Raw genomic sequence first — 14,523 nt, 5'->3', positions numbered from 1 at the left:
AGAGCACCGGCAAGTTCCAGATGGAGTAGGCGCCGCATCCCGCCTCCCCCAGATGGAACCCTGGTGACCAGAAGCCTCTACAAACACAGCTCGAGTATGCGGGAACGAGGAATTTTTCTCAAATCTGCCGGACTACACCTCCCAGGTAACCTTTGATTCCGGAAGTCACGCCCACAGCCCGCCCCCCAGCGCCATCTTTGAAGCATTCAGAATAAGAGAAGGAACACATGGAGGTTGCGGGATCCCGGAGGAAAAGAAAAAAGAAAAAACAGGTTCCAAAAAGAGCCGAGAGCACCAGCAAGTTCCAGATGGAGTAGGCGCCGCATCCCGCCTCCCCCAGATGGAACCCTGGTGACCAGAAGCCTCTGCAACTTTGTAATTTATATTGTTAAAGTTCTGGTCTGTAATTACAAATTTGTTGATTCTGTGATTGAATCAATCATCAACATTCAATGTGATTGATTCCAACTATTTAGCTAGCTCATTCTTTTAGTACACTGATATGCCTGAATCCCCTTGAGCCCTGCCCCCTAAGCCTCTCATTGCACCTTCTCACAGTTCTCCCACCTCATGCTCAAATGCACACAGTTCTTTTATTTCTACTATCTATGCTCTCAACGGAACGACCATCTCCAAATGCAACAGCTATGTGTACCTAGGTCGAGAAGTCAACATGACAAATGACCTGGCACCTGAGCTGCGCAGGAGGAAGAGAGAGGCTTGGAATGCTTTCAAGAGCGTCAAAGAAATAACTAAGAGGACAAAGAACCTCAGGCTCCGAGCACATCTCTTTGATTCCACTGTTCTTCCTGCATTAACATATGCCTCAGAGACCTGGGCCCTATGCAAACAGGATGAGAATGCTATTCGGGTCTCCCAAAGAAGAATTGAAAGAACTATGCTTGGAATATCAGGATTTCACTCAAATGAGAGAAAGAATCTGGAGTTCCAACATCCGTCTATGATCAAGAATCAGTGACGCTGTCTCGTCTGGCAAGGTATCAAAAATCAGATGGGCTGGTCACGTAATGAAATTTAAAGATGAGTGCTGGACTAGAGCCGTTACCGACTGGATTCCACGGGATGTCAAAAGACCGCGTGGTCGCCCACCTACCAGATGGTCAAGCTTCTTCATCAAGATCATGAACGATCGGTTTGAGGCTCTTCATGTTCCTAGAGCGAACAGATGCCATTAGGCTACACTAGCACACGACAGGGACAAATGGAAATGTTACTGGTGCCCGCTCGAGAAAATCAACGATTAACAGGAATTCAAGTGATTAAGTGATCTATGCATTATTGTTTTTGTCATTATTTATGCATCAGGATTTGCAGTCATATTCTTTGTTGGGTTTTAGATCTACTATGTCCCAGTACTATTCACATCAACAGTGTCCTCTTCCCATTCTTTGTTCTCAGATCCCCAACCAGACATCACATATTTACAGCCTGCCATCTTGAGAAGCACCTTTTTAAATTGGGTTACACAAATTTGAATCTTCTTTTTGTTTTTGTTGATGCTGTGTTTTGTATATTTATCTATACCACTCCTTAAACACACAATGTACTTGAATCCACTTGACATTCCACTACTCATGGATTCCAGTTTTTCTTTTCTCTCTTCCCATGATATCTTCCCATCTTTGCCCTCCTGTGTATGTTCTGGTTCTAAAGTGATATACCCACTCACCCCCATATTTTCAAACATTACACCATTTCATCCAGTATTCCATATATCACATATAGCTGAGACCATTCTGAGTTTATTGCATGCATTCAACTTTTCTTACAGTTGTGAAGTATTCCAGTGTTTATGTATATATGGATGTTTTAGATCCACTAACCCGTGGTTGAAAACCTCCCCGTAGGCATTTTTCACCTAGCCAAAATAAAAAGTTACCACGAAATGGGCTAGAAACATATATTTACATAAACAAAGAAATAGTTTTTATATATTAGTTTTAAAGTAAGGTAGAAGAGTGTTTGGATTCTTCAGATAAAGCATAGGTAAGTACCCAAGTACATCAAGGCGATATTCAGGATTTCTAGGGGAAGGAGTCACAGTCACAGTCACGGTCCTCCTATTGTTCATCGATTTGCTCGAGCAGGCCCAGTAACATCTCCATCATGAGACTTGTTACTGTGTTTGGCATATCGAATACGTCATGGGTAGCTTGCCAAGAACGATACTCTCAGTCGCTTGCCAGGCTCTTTGAGAGGGGCGGAAGAATCGAACTCGGGTCACCCATGTTGGCCGCATGCAAAGCAAACGCCCTGCCCGCTGGGCTATTGCTCTAGCCCCAGGAGAAGTAGTATGATACATAAAAGATGTTATTGACAACGAGTTGTTAATTTTCAATAAAGATAGGTTTCTTTAAATTAAGTATATATTTTTGCATATAACCCTAAATATTATGACAGCCCATTTCAACGTTCTTTAAGTACATTAAGGACACTATAAATTATTTTCCAGATTCTAGGGACCCAACTGGATATTAGCTCACCATACCTAAATAAAATAGATAGTCAAATCCCTGTTCTGAACACCTATTGAAATCTTATCTGTAAGAAAGAAGACTACCCTAATGAAAAAGTCACTTCAAAAGAACTTCTAAAATTAGAAAAATCAGCAACTAATAATAAAAATAAATATTTGTCACTGAATTACGTAGAATGTGTGGCATTTCCATGTCATAGCAGCCCTTTGTGTTAAAGAAAATTACTCAGATTTTTCAAATGAACAAAAACACATCACAAAGGAATGTAATGTTTATCACCTGACCAAAGCTAGCATAAAACAAGCTCTAAATTTTTTAAAGAAAACTTCTCTTCATATTGCACCTTTATTGTACAGATATCGATAATATACAGATGAAATGAAAGTCTTGGTTCATTTACTAAGAAGGAAGTTTTAATATTTTAACTTTAAAATACTATATAGGTAAGTAGATTTTTCTTTAGTTTTAATCTTCATAGTTCAATTAAGAAAAATTTTTCTTCGAAAATGAAACTCAAATTCTTAAATTTTTCTAATTACATATTAATTTAGACTCCAGAGAAATTGTGTTGTACTAACAATTTGGCCAATTGGGTCTTCAAATCTTTATCACAATGGTTGTAAAGTTTGAAAATTTTCAGTCATTCATACTTTTTTATGGGAACACCTGCAAGGACGATTAGAGGCCACCCTAAAAGCCTCTATCCCTTCAGAGAGCCTGGCAAACTACCGAGAGTGTTCTGTCCACAAGGCAGAGGCTGGCAACCTATCTGTGGTGTGTTTGATATGCCAAAACAAGTAAATACAATGATTCTCATTCCTCTGATCCTGAAAGAGCCACCAATATGGAAGCATTCTGAAGGATGAGGAAGAAGAGGCTGATAAAATTTCAGGTCCGACCTAGGCAGCCACAATGAAGAAAGACAAAAATGACTGTCTGTACTCTCAATGCACATATGCTAGAATTCGATGCACCATTGAGGACTTGATGGTGCAGGCAGGAAAGATCAAGTATGCATCATTAGTCTGACAAAAAGGCATCAATAACATCATACCGTTTTAGATACTGGGGACGAAATCTTTCTCAGAACATTAAAAAAGAGGCAAACTTGGCTATAAGCATTGATTCATTCGAATGCCTAACAACTCAAATAGGTTGATTACACTTGAATAAATGTAGCCCACTGCCAGCAGTTTCTATCTTTGTTGTCTATGCACCAACATCCAATTATGAAGAAGGAGAAATCGAGAAGCTCTACATGGAGCTGGAGAATTTCTATAAGTTCTATAGATCACACCTTCTACAAGATCATTGTCGGTGATTATAGTACCAAGATAGAATGGAGAGGATCAGCCAAAGAACTCCACATCAGGTCCCAGAGCCTAGAATGGAACGGACAGGGTGAGAGACTATCTGAGTTCATCATGTTGACCAAGACCATCCATGGTTACTCACAATCCAGAAGGCCAAATCTAAACATTGGACATGGGAGTCTCCTGGTGGATGGTTCTACAACGAAATTGAACACATCATATTCAACCATCGGTTTCGCCTAACCGATGTTGCTGTTGTCCCAAAATTCCAAACAGGATCAGACCACCGTCTCCTTCGTGCAAAATGCTACCTCATAGAACGAGAAGAAAAGAATGGAAAGTTTAAGAAGAGAACTCCCAGAACGACCACCAACTGGGAGCTCTTTGGCACTATTGCTGCAACATGGAAAGATGCCATCATTGTCAACATTGAAGAGGAGTATTATTGACTAGTTCAGCAACTCCACGATTGTGCAAAGAACACCGAGAAAGAGATAGGAACAAAAAAGTCACAGTCTTCAAAAACTCTCAAGCTCATTCGCCAACGTGGCTTAGTGCACGCCTCAGGCAACCGCAATTGAAGGTCCGAGCTCGCAAAGCAGTGCAGAGAAGCGATCAAGGTAGACCTCAAAGAGAGAAGAGTAGCAGTGCTGGCAGATGCAGCAGAAGCTGGCAAAAGCATTGACCACGCCCGCCCCTGTCATTCGCCAACTCTAAGACCAGTATTACTACCCTCCGATGTCCTGATGAATCTATCACATCTTCCAGAAGGGCAATGGAGAAGATTATCCATGACTTCTACACATATCTCTTTGATAGACACCTCCACCTGCCCACATACCAAATTCCGCAGTATGGATATATCGTTCCCAAAGTACTCCTTTCTGAAATCCGACATGCCATTTCATTAGTAAAGAATTGAACAGCACCCAGCCCAGACAAGTTCAGAACTGAACAGCTGAAGAACCTGCCATCAGTAGTCAGCTATACACTAGCTCGTCTCTTCACACACTACCTGTCTGAATGCAAGTTTCCATCCCAAAGGAAAACTAGCAGGACTGTACAACTGTACAAGAATGGAGACATCCACGACATTGGCCACTATCACTAGATCTGCCTGTTACCTCGTCAACAATCAGTTCAATCGAGTCATCCTGAATAGGATTGGCAAAACACTAGGTGAAGGACAACCATGCGAGCAAGCCGGTTTCCAAAAAGGATTTAGCATAATAAACCATATCCACATGATAATCAAGCTCATTGAGGTTTCTCGGGAGTTCAAGATACTGCTCTGTGTAATGGTCATTGATTTAAAGAAGGCTTTGATTCTGTTGAGACTGAAGCAGTCATCAAGGTGCAGACATACATGGAGTTCAATGTCAATACATCAGGATCCTCAGTGAGCTGTATTGCAGATTCACTAACAGGATCTCACCATTCTACAGGGAGGTGATCATTGACATCAAGAGAGGGGTTCAACAGGGTGATACTATTTCACTGAAACTATTCAGTGCCACCATTTAGAACATCATGTAATGTCTGCAATGGGAAGATATCGAAGTGAAGACAGATGGTTGGCAACTACACTACTTCTGCTTCGCTGATGACATCGTTTTTATAACACCAAACATTAGCAAAGCAGCACAAATGCTGGCCGACTTCAACCGTGAGTGTGGAAAGGTCGGACTCCAGCTGAATCTCACAAAGTCAATGTTTAGAGAAACAGTCTCATTCCTGATGTTCCATTCACTCTCAACGGAATGAACATCTCTGAATGCAACGTTATGTGTACCTAGTCAAGAAGTCAACATGACAATTTTTTTTTAACCTGGCACCTGAGTTGTGCAGGAGGAAGAGGGAAACTTGGAACACCTTCAAGAATGTCAAAGAAATAGGCAAAAGGACAAAGAAACTCTGGCTCCGAGCACATCTCTTCAATTCCACTGTTCTTTCTGCATTAACATATGCCTTACAGACCTGGGCCCTACGAAAACAGGATGACAATGCTATTTGGGTCTCCCAAAGAGGAATCAAAAGAGCTATGCTTGGAGTATCATGCTTCACTTAATTGAGAGAAAGAATCTGGAGTTCCAACCTCTGTTGATGGTCAAATATCAGGGAAGCTGTCTTGTTTGCCAAGCTGTCAAAAATCGGATGGGCTGGACACGTAACGAGATTTGAAGACGACCACTGGACTAGAGCCATCACTGACTGGATTCCACAGGAGGTCAAAAGATCGCAAGGCCGCCCACCTATGAGATGGTCAGAGTTCTTCATCAAGACCCAGAAAGATCAGTTTGAGGCTCTTCATGTTCCTAGAACGAGCAGACGCTACATTACCAAGCCACAGGGACGAATGAAGACATTGCTGGTGCCTGGCTTGAGCAAATCGATAAGTAATGGGATGTCATGTGATCAAGTGATCATACTTTTTTATGCTTTTTGTTGAAATAGTTAAAGACGTCATTACAACAATTAATTTACATATTGTATTTTGATCAGGAGCAATCAAATGCATCAAATGATATTTAATCACAATATAAGTCTCAAAAACTAATACATTAGAAAAAAACAAACTTTAACTGAAGAGAAAAACTGTAACAAAATTTAAGATCAAATATATAAGAGGAATTATTACTAGGATTATTTTATCGCTTACTGATTCAATATTCTATGATAGTCATATTAAGACAAATGAAATGAAATGCAGATATGTAGCATGATTTTCTCCAAACACTATAGGAAAAAGTGGGATTTGCTAGGAGTTTTCAACTAAAATACATAAGACGACATAAGGAAATGGAAACACATTCTGTATTCTAGAAATGAGAGATTTATATTGTCCTCATAGCCATGTTACCCATACCATTACAGAGATTCATGTAGACATATGATAATTTTGAGACAAGCCAAATGTTGATAAATTTTACATAGGGCAATAAGATTTTAGTATAGCAAAAATCATTTTGTGTAAAAGTGATATGAGACTTTTCCTTCCCCTACGTTAAATTAGTGATCTTAGTGGTTAATTTATTTGTGGATACTACATTCAGTAGCCATCAGACAGATACAAATACTATTTTGATTACTTAACATATGTTAAAAAGACATCTAATAATCATTCTAGGCCTTAATTAGTAATATCTTCTCTTTGGATATAAATCTAACTGTATTAAGACAAATGCACATATAGGAAATGACTTGAATTATTTTAGAGTTATAGTACATGCTGTGTATAAATGAACAGAAGGAAAGCCTTTAATCTTCAAATGTTATATCAAAGTCATGATTCTTGATCTTCAAAGTATGATAAGATTTACAATGTATAATACAGATAAGAAGGCTTAATACATATTTTTTCTAGATATATTTGAAAATTTGGAAAACATCACTGAAATATGAGAAAAGAAGAAATATAATAAATTGAACCACAGTTATCATCTTTTTCTGTTACTATCTCACATCAAATATCAAATATATCAAATAATTGATCACAAAATAGGTCACATTTTTTATTATTATGTTTCGTCATGAAACTACTAGAGGTCAAATGCATCATCCATTGCAGCTTTGTTGGGTTCAACGGATTATTTCTGGCAATGTTCACCTCCTTATGTTTCCAATTTACTTGACAATGAATTATTCTGCATCCCCGATTATTCCAAACACTACTTACATTCTTGCATGGAATGTTCCAACTGAAAAATGTCCCAAGGAATTTAATGTGACAATAAATCTGAGCATCTACTCATTTGTAGGAGCTCATACTAAAAGTAACACTGGACAGAATGTTACATTGTTTTATGTGGATAGACTTGGTCTATATCCTCACATAAATATGAATACTAATAAAGATGTGAACGAAGGTATTCCCCAGTGTGGAAATCTAACTGCTCACTTAGAAGAAGCCAGTAAAAACATTGGAAAATATTTAAAAAATGATTCTGTAGGCTTGGCTGTTATTGACTGGGAGGACTGGAGACCCCTCTGGGCTAGAAATTGGGGTTCAAAAACTATTTACAAGAACAAATCTATTGAGTTGGTTATGCAAAACAATAATAGTCTTAATCTACATGATGCTACTCAGATAGCGATGAAAGAATTTGAAAGGGCAGCAAAGGATTTCATGTTAAAGACATTAAAACTGGGAAAATTATTAAGACCAAAGAACTATTGGGGTTTTTACCTTTTCCCTGATTGGTACAATCATCAGTACACAAAAAGCGAATATAATGAAAGTTGCTTTGACATAGAGAAAACAAGAAACAAGAAACGATCAACTCTACTGGTTGTGGAATGAAAGCACTGCTCTTTACCCATCCATTTACTTGAATAAAAATTTAAGTTCAAATCCACTGGCGGCACTCTTTGCCAGAAATCGGGTCCAGGAAGCCTTTAGGGTGCATGGGGATGAAAATTTACTTCCGGTTTTTGTGTATGTCCATCCGGATTTTACAGATGCTCCTGGAGAATTTCTACCTGAGGTAAGAAAGTCAGTGCAAACCACAGGCCATGACATTGTATTCAGGTTTGTATTCAGTAGAACTGTACATCATTTGTTAAGGGAATTTAACTTATATTTTAGTATACATGATTAGAACCTGTTCACCATAAAATGATAGGAGTGTAAAATAAGAATGTATTTTACTTTTGATTCAATCATATAAAGCTTCCATAGAGAATGAGGTATTGTTGGTAATGGAGAAATTTATTCTAGTCTTGAATTCTTCTTTTTATAGGTGGTCAACCCTCTTTCCCTCCCTCCCTCCCTCCTTCTCTCCCTCCCTCCTTTTCTTCCTTTTTTCCTTCCTTTTCTCCTTCCTTCCCTCTCTCCTTTATTCTTTCATAATTTTTCTCCTTCTTCAAATTATATTGCCAGAGACAACCTATAAATTATCATGGTACCATATGAGGTACAGGGATCTAAGGTATGTCCAATCTTGCCAAACAAGTGCCTTACCTATTCACTGTGCAATCCATCTCTGTATCTTCTTTTTTTTGACCATAGATCAATGAACATTGTGAAAAGATTTTTGCTTTATGAAGACAGTATCTTTTAAAAGATAAAATGTTAGCAGAAAAGATTTAAATTATAATTGTAGATTATGTTGTTTAACTTTATTTTACTGTTCTATGTATAATTTTAATTTTGTTCCAATTGGTTTAACTTTTTTCTATCATATTTGACAGTTTGATCTTATGAATACTATTGGTGAGAGTATTGCACTAGGAGCCTCTGGAATTATAGCATGGGGAAGCCTCCATTTCAGCAAAAGTAAGGTAAGTCTAATTGTAGGCAATAGGCTAAACTATTCTCAGTTTTAATGTTTTTGTTGATTCTGAGGAATAAAAATAATGTGATGATCCTCACACATCAGAGTTGCACAATGTGTTTTATGGAATACAATAGTCTAACATTTGTTTCTTTATATTGGAGGCAGGATGTACTTTCTTTCTTTCGAGTCTGGAAGTAAATAATATGATTCTGCACTTTTTTTCTGGAACTTATATTTCGTGAACTTGATTCCTACTGAGCAGCAAAATCACTTCTGCCATCTCAAAATTCTTGCATTTTGTTGAGTAATTTTTAATGAATTCCTCTGCTTCTATTCTTCTTTTTCTAATCTTTTGTTTCTACTCTTCAAAGGCACTAGTCGACAAGCACTTGTGAGTTTGTGATACAGTACTATATTATTCTTAACTGAGCATGCATATATATAGTCACTGAACAAAATAATTTTATTGTAAAGGTCATCAAACAATGTTCTTGGGTAAAATTGGGCTTATTGGTTTCTTTGTACAACTTTTAGGATAAAATTACTTTGTTTTTTAAAATGCATTAGAAAATACAAGAGTGATAGACTTCTGTTTCTTTTGACCCCCTTTTGTCATACACAGTGTACTCAGTATGTGTGAGGGATCAGTCCCAATGGCTCAAAGGTCTAAAAGTGTCTCAGGAATTGAAGAGTCAGCAGCATGCAAGACAAGCATATTATAAGCAGTACTACATCTCTAGCCCAGAGTAATAGAATTCTGTAACATAAAGAAAACATAATGTTGGGGACAAAGAGATAGTAATGCAGGTAGAGCATTTGTCTTGTACATGGCCAACCCTGGTTTGAAATGTGGCATCCCATATGGGTTCCCCCGCAATGCAGGACTAATTCCTACACTCAGAGACAGAAGTAACCCCTGAGTATTGCCAGGTGACCCCAAAATTTTAAAAAATGCAAAAGTACGAAAATATAATGTAAAATGAAACTATTGTTGTTTATAAGTGTTTTTGGAACATAAAGTGTTTATTTTAATTTTAATTGGGCCTGGAAGAATAATTCAAGGGTAATTAATTAGTTTTCAAAATCAATGGAAATGTTCAAAACATACCTGAGGGATGAGACTAGGAATACATTTTTCCAATGTATTGAATTAGGTCGAACCTTTAGACTTAATGCGAAAATAGTGTTGTCATAGGGAACACAGATTATTTGGAGGTGAACTTTTCCTTTATTGATTGAAGTAGACATGATGGTAATGTATGTGTCATGGAGAAAGTCTTATGGTATCAAGAGTCAGGATCTTGTTTCAGGAAATGTAAAGAAAAGAGTTGATCATGTAAGATGTGAAGAACTTTTTGGTCTTTTGTGCCCAGAGATAAACTAGTCAAGATTTCACTTTTTTAATGATAGAAATAATAGGTAAGCTTCAATGTGAAACTTTGTTTCTGTTTGTTTGGGGGTTACTCTTAACTGTGCAGAGAGTTTCCTTCTGACTCTTTTCTCAAGATTCATTCCTGATGATACTTGGAGACTATATGTGTTACCAGGATTGAGGTAGGATTGGCTGTATTTAAGGAAGCTTCTTAAACTCTATACTACCTCTTGTTTCTTCATTTGATAGCTTTAAAAAGATAATTTCAATGCTTTCAACTATTTTGCATTTTTGTATGTCTCAGGAGTGAATAGTGCCTAAAGAAATAACAGAAAAAAATAATTGAAAGACATCCTGTTAAACACTTTGCAGAATCTTTTATTTGTCATAAAATGAATTAAAATATATAACTACTTTAGAAATAGTTCAAAGCATCACTCATGTTTCCTGAAACATATGACCTCCATTTTCAACAGACTGTATTTCTATGATTAACCACTATGAATTCCCTGTATTGATATTTTGCTTTAACAAGTTTTGATCATTTTGTAGTTTATGCAATAAGGACCAATATGTCATCTCCCCCATTTAGTTCAATGCAGGCGAGGGTATTAAATTAACTCATTAATTTATTTTACATTCTTCCTGACATCACAGTCTGCAATTATGATCAGGAAATTCTCAGCATCTCACACAAAGGGAGAGATTTTGCTACCCTGGCTAATTTCTACCTATGGTACTGCCTGAAATTGTTGCTACTTTACTCTATTTCAAATTCTTATGCTTGTGTTTCCAATTTGTAATCATTTAACTGCAAGTTTGATAATAAAAATTACTATCACTTTTCTATACTGCATTAAATAGACTTAAGAAATTTTCTTATGTTCCTGGTTAATTTGCAGCTTGAGTTTCAGTAATACCAAGTCTAATTGCAATGGTGGAAGTAAGGTCTTTGTGAAATGTAGAGAAGTTCTTTCCTTTTCATGTTATGAGATTCGTGTGGAACCAGAGGAATCTGGCTTATGAGACATGGCGCAAAATGTTTTTAATTCCTGGTAAAACACAGGCAGTTTAATAATTTATATCCTGCCATCTTTATAACAAACCTTACAGACATAACCTGAATCTATTCTTAGTTGACAGATGATACAGTTAAAATAAACGTTAAAGTGTTGGGCCAGAGTGGGTAGGGTATTTGCCTTGCATGAGTTTGTCCAGGTTCAATCTTCAGAATCCCATTTGGTCCCCTGAGCATTTTCAGAGTAATTCCTGAGTGCGAGCCAAAAAAAAAAAAAAAGGAATGTTGAATGTTGGCTTGTTTTCGTTAAATTCAGACACTTAATCACTGAAATAATTGGGATGAGAGACACAAAGCCCATAACCTGTCAGATACACTGATTTGGACTTTGGGCCACACCCTTTCACGTAAAGGGTTTAAGCTTGACTCTGTGCACATAGATTGCACAGGCAGTGCTTGGGCTCATGTACAGTACAGGACATCAGATATGTATCAGCTGGTAACAAGGCAAACACCATACCTGCTTTACTATATCTCCTCTAGATATAGCCAACAATTCTTCACCCTGATTAAAGCATGATAATCAATAGATAAACCAAGTTTAAAATATATTGAATCTCAATCATGTAATTATTCCGTGGTTTTAAATGGCACTTAAATTTCTTAAAATAGCTCTTGAAAACCTTTAAAATATTTTTATTTTTAAGAGTAAAAGGAAAAAGCATTTTTTCCCTTGCTGAATTTCATTTGTTGTTGCTCTTTTTTTAATTTTATTTTGCTTTTTGGGTCACATCCAGTGATGCAAAGGGGTTACTCCTGGCTCTGCACTCAGGAGTTACTCCTGGCGGTTCTCAGGGGACCATATGGGATGCTGGGAGTCGAACCCAGGTCAGAGCATGCAAAGTAAACATCCTACCCACTGTGCTATCTCTCCAGCCCCTGTTGTTGCTCTTTTTGTTGGTCGTTTTTTTTTTTAATTGATTCATTACTTTTGTTTTGGGTGTCATACCCAGTGATGCTCAAGAATTACTCCTGGCTCAAAACTCAGGAATTATACCAAGCAGTGTTCAAGGGACCATATGGGATACTGGATATTGAATCCAGTCAGCTGCCTGCAAGGCAAATGTCCTCCTCTGCTGTACTATTGCTCAGGCCCTCTTTTTGTTGTTATTGGTTAGAAAATGCTTCACAAGGTGAATCTATTCTTATATATGTTACCTTGTTCTTTGATACCCTTAACTTTTTATTTACAGGATTCATGCAACAATCTAACCAATTACCTGAATGATGTCCTAAATCCTTACTTACTGAATGTCACCCGAGCAGCTGAAAGGTGTAGCCAAGTGCTCTGTAATGGGCAAGGAATATGTAAAAGGAAAAATTGGAACTCAACTGACTATCTTCACCTGAAAGAAGAAACATTTACGATTGGAAATGTGGACATTAAAGAGTCCAAAGTGAATGAGAATTTTACAAAACTAGATGTGAAAGAATTTGCTACAAACTTTGAGTGCCGCTGTTATTCCAATATGGATTGTAATCAGACAAGTCCTTAGCTAAGCATTAATTACATTAATGTATGTAATGCTAATGTTTGCATGTCATCCTCTCTAGACCCAGTTGACTAAGATCCTATTCTTATTGGAAAAAAGTCAAGTTCTCAATTTTTAGCAATATCTCATTTTCCATACTATCTGCAATTTTGATTTATTTTTTTTTTTTCTGAAAAAGGTGTCTTTGGATTCCTTAGAGTGAATATTCAGTGGAAGTCATCTCCAACAACCTCCAAGAAAGGCTTCAGAGTGTTAACCAGTAAAAAACTACCAAGCACTTATTACTGAATACAATATAAATGAAATCATATGTGTATGAATGAATCATAGATGAAATGATTGATGATAAATCAATTTTGATAATTCATGATTAATTTATAATAAATAAATTTATGATGAATTTATGATAAATGAAATCATTAATACGAACAATTATGTCTTCAACACTAATTTTTTTTGAGGAAGCACAACTAGAGATGTTCAGAATTTACTCCTCACTCTGTGATCAGATATCATTCCTGTATGTACGTGGGGAGCCATTGGTGAAACTGGGGATTTAGACCCAAGTTGTCTGCATGCAAGGCTAGTGTTTAACCTATGCAATAACTTACTGGACCCATTCTGCTAATTCATTTTACTGTTTGTATCAAGTATTGATTTTATTTACATTTTTACATATAACGTTAGCAAAGCAATCTTTACGAAAACTAATAATATTTAACTATGCTTTGCTAGTTCAGATAAAACTATTTATTATTGAACTTTGCATTTCTTCATAAATATAAACTAACCTCTTCCAAAGTATAGTTTGTTTTGAAAAACAAACCAAACCAAACCAAGCCAAAAAAATGTGTCTTTGTGACATTAGTGGAAGGAAGGTGATACCAGTGAAGGGAGTGGTGTTGGAACATTCTATGTCTAAAACCCAATCATGAATAACATTGCAAGTCAGATTAAATAAAAAATGATAAAAGATTGCTTTTAAATCATAAAATTAGTTTTGAATTGTTCTGATTGATGAGGGACAATGACTTGAGATTTTTTTAAAATCATATTAAGGGCAGTTTTATAGTATATAATCTACATTTTCATAGTAATGGCTGGCTGAAAGACAAAAAAATAAAAATTCATGGCATTTTTCTATGTGTATAATGAATAAAAGAGTGCCAAAAATAAAGAAAATAATTCCATTCAGAGTCCATCTCAAGAAAATTAAGTACCATGAAAATAGCTAAATAAAAGAAACAGAAGACTAATACAATAAAAACCATGTCAGAGCTAAAAAATTGAAGATGGCACAAGAAATGGAAACATATAAGCTGTTCTGTATCAGAAGGATTTAAACTGTCCAAAGAGCCATCCTATACACAGCATTATAAAGTTTCAATGTAGTTCTATCAAAATTTCCATGACCTTTTCAAAGAGACATACACAAATTCCGGTTAAAATTTACATAGGGCAATAAGACTCCAGAGTAGATGAAGCCATTTTAG

The 14,523-nt window shown here is 36.7% G+C and overlaps 1 pseudogene; it reads left to right on the top strand.

Annotated features, from left to right (window-relative positions):
- Positions 1 to 3,922: 3,922 nt before the first annotated feature.
- LOC130027711 (uncharacterized) overlaps positions 3,923 to 14,523 on the top strand; it is a 31,313-nt pseudogene continuing 20,712 nt past the window's right edge.

The sequence above is a fragment of the Sorex fumeus genome, unplaced genomic scaffold (assembly GCF_029834395.1).
Source record: "Sorex fumeus unplaced genomic scaffold, SorFum_2.1 ptg000037l, whole genome shotgun sequence".
NCBI lineage: Eukaryota > Metazoa > Chordata > Mammalia > Eulipotyphla > Soricidae > Sorex > Sorex fumeus.
The sequence above is the reverse complement of the archived record's forward strand: the minus strand, read 5'-3'. Positions and strand labels throughout refer to the sequence as shown.